Here is a 12,234-nt window from a genome sequence, read left to right as displayed (position 1 = left end):
AATAAAAAAGAGAAAGGAGGAGAGGATGAAGTAAGGAGAAGAGGAAGAAAGCAAAGCAAGGAGGTAAAATGGGAAAGAGGGGAGAGGGAGAAGGAAAAGTAAGGAGGAGAGGAAGAAAGTAAAGTAAGGAGGAAAAATGGGAAAGAGAGAGGGGGAGAGGAAGAATTCAAAGTAAAGAGGAGAAACAGTAAGTGAGATTTTAATGAAGGAGAGAGAGGAGAGGGAGAGGAAGAATTCAAAATGAGGAAGAATGGTGAGAGAGAGATATTGGTGAAGGAACGCTGGAAGAGGGAGTGGATGAGAATATGGGAGAAATATAAGGCAAATGAAGACTTGATGTGGGTTTAGGTGAGTTGTAGAGAGAGAGAGAGAGAGAGATGAGGAGAGGAAAAAGGAGAGAGGTAATGAAGAGAAAAAAAAAAAGGCAGAGAGAGAGAGAAATGAACAGCTTGTAAGAGAAAGGATGGATGGAGGGAGGGAGAAAGATGAATGGAAGAATGAAGAAGGTTGGATGTGGATGATGTGAGGGAGAGAGAGAGGAAGAAAAGGCATAGTGAGATATTAATTTAGTGAAGAAAAATAAATCAGACAAAACTGGACTGATACAGATATGGGAAAGGCCAAAACATTAAAGAGAGAAATTTTGTGGAAATAATTAAAAAATGAATAAATAAATAAATCAGAAATAAAAATGGACAGACAAATATTAGGGAAAGGCTGAAAAAAAATAAATAAATAAATAAAATGAGAAATTGTATGTGAGGAATTAATTGAAAAAACAAAAAAGTTGAATAATAATACAAAAATTGAAAGAGATAGCGATGAAAAAGGTAATATGACTTCATTTTTAAAACACTGAAAAAATAATATATATATATATATATATATATATATATATTAATGGTGACTAAATGCTGAAAATATTTAATACTTTTTGTTTTTAAATGTAAATGCCAGAATTCATATATTTTAAAATCACTTAAATCATCCCCAACTTTGAATTTAAATTAGATATTAATGCATCCTGATGGCCGGTATTCTTGTCAGTTAAGGAAGCTCCCTAACACCTCCTCCTAAGCAGTTTATTTTGTTTATCACACTTACAGCCCTCCCTAACACCTCTTCCTAGGCAATTTATTGTGCTTATTACACCTGGCTATTCTCCCTAACACCACTTCCTAAGCAATTTATTTTCCTTATTACACCTTGCTATTCTCCTTTGTGCTATTTAAATTAAGGAAGCTCCCTAACTCCTCTTCCTAAGTGATTTATTTTTTTTTAATTACACATTGCCATCCTCCTTTGTTGTGTTTAAATTAAGAAATCTCCCTAACACTTATTCTTAAGCGATTTATTTTGTTTAATACACCTTGCCATCCTCCTCTGTGTTGCTTAAATCATTGTAATATCCATACTCCAGAAATAATGTACAAAATTATATTAACCTGCCCCCAAAATAAATCACTGAGGAAAAGGTGTTAGGGAGAATCCTTAACCGACAAGTACAGTAAAATCTTGTGTATATTTTCTTTCCCGCATTCCAGTATTTGTTTTATTATTATTATTATTTTTAGGCTGTCTTAACACTTTATCTTAGTCAGTTTATTTTGGATATAAATGGAGGACACCTTGGGTTTCATGTGATTTAATTTTACTTAATTTTTCCCTCCTCTCCATATATAAAAAAAAATAATAATTTATTTTGCATTAAGCAACGTTGGGTCTGGTTAGTACTTGGATGGGTGACCGCCTGGGAACACCAGATGCTGTTGGCATCCCTACGTGTCAAGTGGGGTTGGTGGAGGATTAGTGCCCCTCCCTGTAAAACAATTAACTCTAAGCCCTTGGCCACCTCATTTGGGATACATGGCGTCTGGCAATGAATGAATGAATGAATATTACACAATAGCACTTTATTTTATTAATTTATTTTTTGCATATTACAGCATAGCATTTTTTTAAAAATAATTTGTTTTTCCTTCCTCTCTTCAAAAAAATAATAGTTTCTTTTATGTAATTTATTCTGCATATTACACCATAGCACTTTATTATTTTATTTATTTATGTTTTGCATATTACAGCATAGCATTTTTTAACAATTAATTTGTTTTTCCTTTCTCTTAAAAAAAAAAAAATAATAGTTTCTTGTATGTAATTTGTTCTGCATTTTACATCATAGCACTTTATTATTTTATTTATTTATTTTTATCATACTAATGCTCTCTGGCTCCTCTGACACATTTCTGCTTCAAATAAGTGATTCTAGTTACTCATCTTATTCCTATGTCACGTGCCAAAGACCAACACTTAGAGGAACTTAAGTGTCACAATGCCACCTGTGTGTGTGTTCTTACCTAATTGTATCTTTACAGGAATGAGTCAAGCTCGTACTGTCCCGTGTCTTAAACCATATTTATCGTACATATCCTTAATTTGTGAATTGTTTTGGTACACACTATTTCATTCGGTAGTGCATTCCATTGATCAATTGCTCTGTGTGTGTGTGTGTTATATCCTGGATACTGTCCAAAACATATATGGAAAGAAAGGTCTATATAATAATGATGATAGTACTGTCTGCTCTTAATGATGATACTAATGGTAATGATGATGTTACTGTCTGCTTGTAATGATGATAATGATGGTAATAATAATACTGACTGAGATTACTGTCTACTGTAGGTTTTTCATGTTGGGTAATTCAGTTTTAAAAGAATACCTACAATAATATTCCAATGCAGAGGCCATTGCAACGCTGTGGAGTACATAGACATAAGGCAAAAGTGAGTCATTGTTAATTTTAAGTTAGAATTACGCTAGGTAGTCGACACAGAAGCTGGCTAGTCAACATAGTAGTTTAAATTAACCCACTGTTCCCTCCAATCGTTTCCCTTCATCTCATTTTTGAAGGCCCCAGCGTGCTTGCATGTGTCAGACTTGGTCACCTAATGGTGGCTTTCCATGCTGCTCAGTCTCTGGCAGCTTCCCTATTCAGTCCTTTATCCCTAAGGTCACACTCAGTGACCTCGTCCCAGGTCTTTTTCAGTCTGCCTCTCGCAATCCTACTCCTAACATTAACACTTCTCATTTTCTGCACCCAGTTATAACCCTCCGTCCTCTCCACATGCCCAAACCATCTCAATCAACCCCTTCTCATCACAACACCAATACAATCCAGTAGTAGTGGTGTTGGTGCTGGAAGCAGCAGCAAAAAATGACACATTATAATGATGGAAATGGGAGTGGAGAGAAAGATGGCTGTGGCATGTATGTTTGGTCTGACAGACTTACTGAAAAATTCAACTAACATAAGGAATTTATTACACAATTTGAGGAGTATTTGTATAGTTTATATTTTTAGTACTGGAATATTCCCTTGTGCATATTTAATTTGAAATGTGTGCTTGAAATCCTACACTGGGGGGGGGGGACCCTGGATATAACGGATTATCAGATGTAGCAGATCAACGGATTATTGGATATAGCGCATTACAGGATATACTGGACCATCGAATATAACGGATTATCGGATATAACGGACCATCGAATATAGCAGACCATCGGATATAAAGGACAATCGGTTTTATTGGATCAGGCTCCCCCCCCCTTATTAGTCCTTGATAGTGAGATTTTAGTGTATAGTCACAATACGTCACTATGATATATCTTTAGTGGTGATCTGCGTAGTTCCTTTTGAGTTTGTGTATTTACTGAAAGCATTGTCATTCCATTTGTGTCCTGTGGGTCTGTGGCGTCTGTGTAACTCTGAGCTTTAGTAAAGGTGATGGTGAAAACAAAAGCCTAGATGATGATGATGACAGTGGTGATGATGATGATGATAATGAGTGGTGGTGATGATGATGATGATGATAATGACAGTGGTGATGATGATATTGACAGTGGTGATGACGATGATGATAGTGAGTGATGATGATGATGATGATAGTGACACTGGTGATGATGATGATGATAATGAGTGGTGATGATGATGATGATAATGAGTGGTGATGATGATGATAATGAGTGATGATGATGATAATGAGTGGTGATGATGATAATGACAGTGGTGATGATGATATTGACAGTGGTGATGACGATGATGATGATAATGACTGGTGATGATGATGATGCTGATAGTGACACTGGTGATGATGATGATGATGATAAGATAGACTGACATGTTTATTGACCAAAAAAATACACAAATTTACATCATTTAACATAAAATACTCAACAGATTTAGGAAGACAGAAATTCAAACTCAGACTGAAGGTGCCAAAATGAAAGCTCGAATCCAGGTGCTGTACCGCCACTAAAAAAAAATATACAGTATTCATGTGAACCCCTGGGTGTGATGTATTCTGAAATAATTTTGTAAAAGTGAAACAGAGGGTGAAAGACTGACGAAGAGAGTGTATGTGAGTGAGGTGGGGGGGGGGAAAGAGGGAGGGGGAGGCCAAGGATGAGATGGAGAGGTATATGAGAGAGGGGGTGTGAGTTGGGAGCAGGGGAGTGAAATGGCGGGGGACAGGGCGACTTGGAGGCGATTTGTTTGTGGCCACCCCAAACGGGATTGAGGCGTCTGGCAATAGATAGATAGATAGATAGAAACAGTGTTCATCTGATACTGGCAGTGGTTCAGAATCCTTGGCCTCTGTGTCATATTGTATCAGACCATAAGGGTAACCAATGTATTCTTTTATTTATTTATATATTTTTATTTTAGTGGGTGTGTGTTTGGTAGAAACGTTGGGTAGATTTTAAAATTTATCCTTGTGCGGGTGAGTTTAAAAAATGAAAAATGGACTTTGTTTTAAACCACATCAAGACATGGGATTAATGATGAGGGATTTAAGAGAAGCTGAATAAGATTTTGGGAGTGGCAGGATTAAAATTAAAATGGTATTACAGTATTGTTGTTGTTGTTGTTGTTGTAGTGATTAATGCATAAGATGAAAAGAAATTGTAGTATTGAAGTAGTTTTGAATATTTTGTTGGTATCTGTGTTGTGTTTTACTGGATTTTAAATTACTGTATATGGTTAGGGATGGGATGAAAAGAAAAAAAAAAATAGGGGATGCGAGTTAAGGAGGCGATGATGATGATGATGATGACAGTGGTAGTGGTGATGATGATGATGATGATGACAGTGGTAGTGGTGATGATGATGATGATGATGATAATGGTAGTAGTGACAACAATGATGATGCGGATCATAAGGAAGAAGAAGAGGAGAATGGTGATGATGATGGTAGTAGTAGTGGTGGTTTGTAAATGATGATGTGTTGATGATGGGGACAGTGATGATAATGATGATGATGACAGAAATGATGATGATGATGATGATGACCCGATTATATATGGCAGGAAATATCAGCTTCATCCCTCATATATTCCTTAACAGATTACCTTCACTGACCATTCCTTTACTGGTAAATGTGGACAATAAAGTGTAACTATTTTTTTATTTAGTTTTTTGTGTCCTTACTATGTGTGTGTGTGTGTGTGTGTGTGTGTGAGAGAGAGAGAGAGAGAGAATCTAGTGTCTAGCCTCTTTTCATTCTAACTTGGCCCAAAATTGCCATCTCTCCATCATGACTGCTGAGTTGTTAGAATAGATTAGTAACAGAATATGATGCTAGTCACGAAGAAGTGCCGTGGGAAGGATACAGAGCAGCAGTGATCTTTTTCTGTCAGTGAAGTACATGAAATAAGCTACAAAATGGCAAAAATCTGGGCCAAGTTAAACATAGTATAGTAGTGGATGATTTTTAGATGGAAGTGTAGTAAACCTTTATATTATTTCAGGGTCATACTTCATAGCAGGAGGGGGAGACCAAGGATGAGATGGAGGGATGGAGTGAAGACATATATGAGAGAGGGGAGTGAGAGCTGGGAGCAGGGCAGTGAAATGGAAGGGAACAGGGCGACATGGAGGCGATTTGTTTGTGGCCACCCTTACGATATTAAGGTGTCTGGCAATAGATAGGTAGAGATATTTAACTGACCCTGCTGGCATCACAAAATTTGGGTCTAACTTGCCCATTCTTGTGTTATCGGTTTCCTGTACAGCAGATGCTTATGTAACGGCACCCGCATGTACACTCTCTTCACTTTAACTTGGCCTAAAATCAACATCTCTCCAATCCTGAACCCCGAGTTGTAACTACAGAACACTAGATTGAATATGGTACTAGTCACAAAGTGCACTGGGAAGGATGTACAGCCTGTGCATTACCTTCTGCCTCTGAGATAAATTAAATCATCAAACTAGAGGACAAAAATCTGGGTCAATTTAAAGTGAAAAAACATAAACTAAAGTCCATCGTCCAATTTTTTTTTTTTCCATCAGGAGTGTTGGGTCACATGACCAGGCTAATCAGTCCTGACATTTAAGGCAAGGATGACCAGCCTTACATGCCCCTGAGTGGCATTATGTAAACAAAATATTAAACGTAAATCAATAATATAAACCTCAACCAAGCCTTGCATATAAACCCCTGGCCCCATCCATTTCAGCGCCTCAACCCACTAAACCATCCGGCATTATTTGGTGAAATGGTTACCACCCAGCATACTAAATGGTTTCCTGGGTTACAGGAAGCCAATTGACTTGTCACTCAGTGTAAAGCCACCTGAAGGCAGCACTACACTGAGTGGGTGGATGATGGATGCCCCCACCTACCACAAAGATCAACTGAAAGACAGGAGACCATGATGCACAGGACAGACAGACAGATGTATGGACAGAAAGAGAGAAACTGAAAGACAGACAGAGATAGAAACAGGTAAACTGAATGACAGACAGCCACATACACAGACAGGCGGCTAGAAATATACACTAAAGACAATAATAAAGTTACACAAAGATAAAAAAAAAGACAGACAGACAGGCACACAGATACAGAGATAGCTTGAAAGATAGCTGAAAGACAGACACAGAATGACACACAAACAGACAGACAGACACACAAACAAAATGAAAGACAGACATAAACAGAGAGGGACAGACGGACAGAGAGAGAGAGAAATATGAGTGTTAATAAGGATGATATAATGATCACACTACCTTCTCATATTTCATACTTTGTTTTTATTGTGCCTTCTTCATTTAACAAAACACGTCACATCATAAAAAATCATTATATTCTCAAAGTTTCTCTCAGTCCAATTTTATGTGAGGTGATGTGAAAGGCAATGAAACTTTATAATACATGTCTTGCAGAGATAAAGTCAATTAACATTACAACTGCAGACACAAAATCCAAGTCAGCATGATAAGTAACACGAGTGAACACTAAGTTTTCAAAGTCACTCATGTGCTCAATGTAACCCCAGCACATTTTTCAGGATGATGTGTACCCTCGCAGACATGAGTACTGTAATAGCCTACTCCACTGCCGAACAATACTTTCCAGGATAATGTGTACACTGGCAGACATAAATAATAATCCACTTTGAATGATAAATAACCAGGTGGTGAGCAATGATTTCGGACACCCACTAGTGTGACCTTCGGAGTCCAAGATTTTTTCCAGAGCATTTCATACGTGTTTCATAATTGTTCAGCTAAAAAGTGGGAATGATATTTGTGTCAACGACTGCACAAGTTTTTAAAAATGTTCATCTTAGAGGTGATTTTTTTTTTTTTATACGAAAAAAATATATCTATCAGATTAAAAAGAAAACAGATTGATGAAGAAAAAGGAAACAATAATAATGACTTCAAAAATCTCTCGCCAGGCTTCCTATTGCCCTTCTCACTGTCCGAACAACTCTATGATAATTTTCTTTAAGCTGAGAGAGGAATTAACAAGGCCAGAGAGTGTCAATATTAATCCTGTAGTGATTTGTGTACATAATTTATATATAAGTCTTGTAACACTTAACATATACATCTCTCTCTTCATATAAACTCCCATTACTATACAGCAGACCCTGGCTATGACCGACTACTGGGGGGGGGGGGGGAGCCGGAACCAATAAAGCCAACAGTTCGTTACATCCGATTGTCCATTATATCTGAGTCCGTTACATCGGATAGTCTGTTATATCCGGCAGTGTGTTATATCCCATAGTTATATCCAATACTCCATTATATCTGACACAGTTATATCCAACAGCCTATTACATCTGATAGTTATACCCGATAGTTAAGTCCAACAGCCTATTATATCTGATAGTTATACCCGATAGTTAAGTCCAACAGCCTATTATATCTGATAGTTATACCCGATAGTTAAGTCCAATAGCATATTATATCTGATAGTTATATCCAATACTCCATTATATCCAATAGTTAAATCCAATAGCCTATTATATCAGATACAGTTATATCTGACGGTTCATTATACCTGTCAGTCTGTTATATATTTCCAAAGGTCTGTTATATCCAATGGTGCATTATATCTAACAGTCTGTAATGAAGTAAACATCAATTTAACGCAAATCTATTTTAAATTAACAATTTAAAACAATACATACAATGACATTTTCAATTTTAAGCTAATCCTTCCAATTTTATGCAAGTTAAATCTGGGGCGTCAATGTAAACAAGTCTGGTGCCTAGTGTTTTCAGCCAGAAGCTCCTCAGGGCATTCCTCCCGCACCCTGGCCCACGCTCCACCACCCGCCACAAACCAGTGTTATTGTTTTCAGGGATTTCATCGGCTAATGTAGACAAACAAATGAGGAACAGACATGGGTGTGGACAGGCAGACATCATTCCACACGTGTAGACTTTTTCTTCCACACTATTCGTCTGTGCTATTTTTTTTAAGGAATAAGAGGAATTTTACCATGGTTGGGAGGGATTAGTATGTACTGCCCCTTCGCAATTAAACCAATGAATATGTGGCGTGTTCTAATATGTAGTTTGTTTATATATGGTGTTTACGGTATGTAGTGTTTGTTTATAAAATATAGCGTTTGTTCATGTGTAGTGTTTGTTCATATTAGTGTCATTTATAACAGGGAAGAACACATCATGGGACACTGTCTACCTGCATCCACCTGACAATATTACCTCTATTTATCTATCTATTGCCAGACGCCTTAATCCAGTAAGAGGTGGCCATAAACAAATCGCCTCCATGTCACCCTGTCCCCCGCCATTTCATTGCCCTGCTCCCAGCTCACACACACCCTCTCTTATATGCCTCTCCACTCCATCCCTCCATCTCATCATTGGCCTCCCCCCCCCCTCCCTTAACCCCACTCACGTACACTCTCCTCATCAGTCTCTCGCTCTCCATCCTCTCCACATGGCCAAACCACATTTACATCATTACTTCTTACTGAAAAAAATTTCTTATCTCTATCTATAGCCCGACGCCCTAATCCCGCAAAGGGTGGCCACAGACAAAACGCCTCCAAGTCACTCTATCACCCACCATTTGACTGCCCTCCCCCCAGCTCACTCTCCCCTCCCTCATATACCTCTCAACTCCATCCCTCCACCTCATCCTCGGTCTACCCCACCCTCCACTTCACCTACATACACCCTCTTAGTCAGTCTTTCGTTCTCCATTCTCTCCACATGACATGCTGAAAAAATTACATAACAATTCTTTTACAAGGCACATGCCAACCATTAGTCAAGAACCACCGAAATGTTCAATGCTGTGAATCAGGTACAGTTACTCTACTAGAAAACTTGTGTGTGGATAAACTTACTTGTCTCTTGGCTGGTTATTTATTGGCACTGGCTGCATTATAAACTATCTTAAATCATAATTGGTCTGACAGCATTATTATACTCATTTTATTTTTTAATTGAGGTGAAGATGCACTTAAGAGGTTGGTGAGGATTGGCTGAATGCAACATGTCCAAATAACTTTTTTACTAACCCAAATGTCCGCCTCAGATGTATGTTGTCAATTAATAATGCTAACGAGTAAAGAGCGTATGAAGTACTGTTGCATTCAGACAATCATCACCAGCCTGACAAGTGCATCTTCACCTAAAAAAAAAAAAAAAAAAAAAAAGAGAGAGAGAGAGAGAGAGAGAGTATAATACCCTCTCCTTCAGTACAGCCTGTCATCCTAGTCACTAAACTGGCATGTGTGGAATAATGCACTAATTTATCACTCTGATGCACACTTTTCATAACCATTAGTTAATAAAATCATCTCTATTATTCTCTGTTTGCCCCAGGTTCTTACGCTCCTTATGAGGCAACACAGGATTGGATGACGGATGGATGGATGTTTCTCTCAGGTACCAAACTATTTTATTTCATTAAAACAACGCTTCGATTTAGCGTGAAATCAATTTAAGACAACCCCTTGTGTTAAATCGACGTTGTACTGTACTTGAGAGTTTGTTATATTCTATGTCCCCCCCTTCAGGCAGGATTTCAAGCACAAGTTTGAAAATACATGAGTACAGTAGCACATTCTAGCACTAAAAACGTAAACTATACCCATTTTACACTAACCTGGCCCATAATTCCACCCTTATGCAGCTTATTTCACTTCCTTGTCATAGCACTTCTTCATGACTAGTACAGTATTAGTATAGTCTGTCATTACAACTCAGCAAGCACAGGGAGAGGGCAATGTCAGGCCAGGTTGGAGTACAAAGGGTAGGAAACACTTGTACTGCCACCCACTGCACCCCATTTAACAGACACTGTTTGTTATGGCCAGTGGAAGTCTGGGGGCCTTTGTAGTGTCTGTTAAATCCTATATCCAGTCTACCGAGGTCTGTTAAATCCAATATCCGGTCTACTGGCGTATGTTAAATCCAATATAAGGTCTACCGAGGTCTGTTAAATCTGATATCCTGCCTACTGACGTCTGTTAAATCCAATATATGGTCTATTGAAGTTAGTTAAATCTAATATCCAGTCTATGAAGGTACTGGTACGTTAAATCCACTATCCGGTCTACTGGGGTATGTTAAATCCGAAATCCAGTCTATTGGGGTCTGTTAAATCCAATATCCGGTCTACTGGGTCATGTTAAATCCAATATCCAGTCTATTGGGGTATGTTAAATCCAATATCCGGTCTATTAGGGTCCGTTAAATCAGGGGTCTACTGTACTTGACACCATTCTCCAATCAACAGTAAATTAAAATTGCCCAAGAGCGTCGATACTGTACTAATTTATATATACACCTCAGAAAACCAAAAAAATATCTATCTATCTTTCTCTCTCCCTCCCTCCCTCTCTCTCTCAACTTCAAATTAATTCTCATTCAAAATTTTCCTCCGCTGATAGTACGATTTTAAAAAGCCTGAGAGTGTCGATATTGAGGAGTTTAAATTTACATATGCACTTCTTCCCATTTTCTTATCTTTTTCCATTTTTTATTTATTGCAGCAAACTGTGTGGTGCTTCAGAGATGGCATACCTCCTTGTTATGTTAAATTAAGGAGATATAGAATACAGTAATGGACATTGTATCATCACCATCATTATCACTGTTATTATTATCATCATTATCGTTATTATTATTATTATTATCATCATCTCTACTGTTACTATCAGGTCATCAACACTATTACTATCATCATCATCATCATCTTTACCCTCATCATCATCTTTACCCTCATCATCACCACCATCATCATTACTACCATCACCACTATCATCATCATCACCACCACTACACTCTCTCTCTTTCCTCCTCATCACTACTACCATCATCATCATCATCATCACCATCAACACCACCACCACCACTACACTCCTCTCTCCTCCTTCCTCCTCATCACTACCACAATTACCACCATCATCACTGCAATCCTCACCACCATCATCATCATCATCACCACCACTACACTCCTCTCACCTTCCTCCTCCTCCTCCTCCTATCACCACGATCATCACCACTATCCTCATCACCATCATCATCATCATCCACACCTCCCTCACCCCTACAGACACAGAACTTATACAAATACATCCAGTCATTTACCTCCGCCCTCATCCACTCATCATTCAGTATTTATAATTATTCTTTACATATTTATTATTATTATTTTCTGCCCCAGTAGGAGGGTAGGGGGTTAAGGCTAGGCTGTATCTATCTTTTTATCTATCTTATATCTATTTTCTTTATCCAGGCTTTATCTATTTAGCTGATCTTAATATATCTGCTTCCATCTTCTATCTATCACCTATCTTTTTATCTATCTACTTATCTCTATCTATCAGGCTATATAGTGACCTACATTTATCTATCTACCTTCAATCTATTACACAATATGACCTACAGTACATCTA

The sequence above is a fragment of the Coenobita brevimanus genome, chromosome 30, assembly GCF_032717465.1.
Source record: "Coenobita brevimanus isolate Jiangsu-jjx chromosome 30, ASM3271746v2, whole genome shotgun sequence".
Classification (NCBI taxonomy): Eukaryota; Metazoa; Arthropoda; class Malacostraca; order Decapoda; family Coenobitidae; genus Coenobita; species Coenobita brevimanus.
Note: the sequence above shows the minus strand (reverse complement) of the source record.